The sequence below is a fragment of the Myzus persicae genome, unplaced genomic scaffold, assembly GCF_001856785.1.
Source record: "Myzus persicae strain clone G006 unplaced genomic scaffold, MPER_G0061.0, whole genome shotgun sequence".
NCBI lineage: Eukaryota > Metazoa > Arthropoda > Insecta > Hemiptera > Aphididae > Myzus > Myzus persicae.
The window spans coordinates 93,333-94,411 of NW_019104182.1; positions in this window are offsets into that span (position 1 = coordinate 93,333).

The following is a 1,079-nucleotide window of genomic DNA, read 5'->3' on the forward strand; positions in this document are numbered from 1 at the left end:
AAAGTGTACAATGTTACCGACCGTGTTGGGCAACTTTTCAATGCACTTTGTCGGTTCTGTGGTAATACCTTTGGGCTATGACTAAAATAATAGAATTTATTGCTATATTGCACCGCCGCACACCGGACGAGGCGACGACGTCCGACACTCCGACGTCCCCGTACGAAAATAAATATGGATATATAATTATATTATTATATATACGCGATGAGTGATGATGATGATAATAATAATAATAATAATCTAATATTCGAATCGGCGTACCGTGGTTTCCTAAAATGCCGAAACCATGATATAACAAACAAGGTATGTCAGCAGCTTATCAGCCGCGCAGCTTTGCTGGTGGTCATCGGAGGAAACAATAAAATATGTTTTCTTTTCTAAGGAATATATAACCGATAACCATGATATAACTTCATCTGTTGATTCTGTTCATGAATATAACTATAGAATGTATTATTTAAATTTTAAATTGTGTATTTTCCGGACTCCGAAACTCTACTAGCATTTAGTATTTAATCATTTATACTTTATATAGTTATTCGTTATGAACTTTAAAGTGTTAACTCTTAAGTTATTTGTGTTTTCGTTAAAAGTTCATTTATACTAAACAACTAGATATACATTTAGAACAAACTTATTTAGTATTTTTTACTGTGAAGTGTGAACAAATGTTTTAAAAAATATTTGTAATACATAAGATAAACATAGCACAATAATTAATAATGTATGGAATATAATGGTAATTATATTATACTTACCTACCTAGTAAATTACTTATTTAACAAATTTTTTTAATTTCTTATCCTTAACAGATTTTTTTTCATTCATAATAATTTTGTTCAAGTGCTTCAAGCGGATAAATGTTCTGGTTCTTATGAAGCAACTTAGCACTGTATCAGGTATACAACTATACTGTTTTTTAACTATATTTAATACATTCTGTATTATAAATGGGCTTTTTTTCAAACCAGAACCATGGAACTGATTGAAGACTTCTTCGGTATAACATATTGCTTCTAAAAGATTATTTGAGGGGTGCAATAAATTCCCTTTATTTAAAGTAGATATCCAGCTAG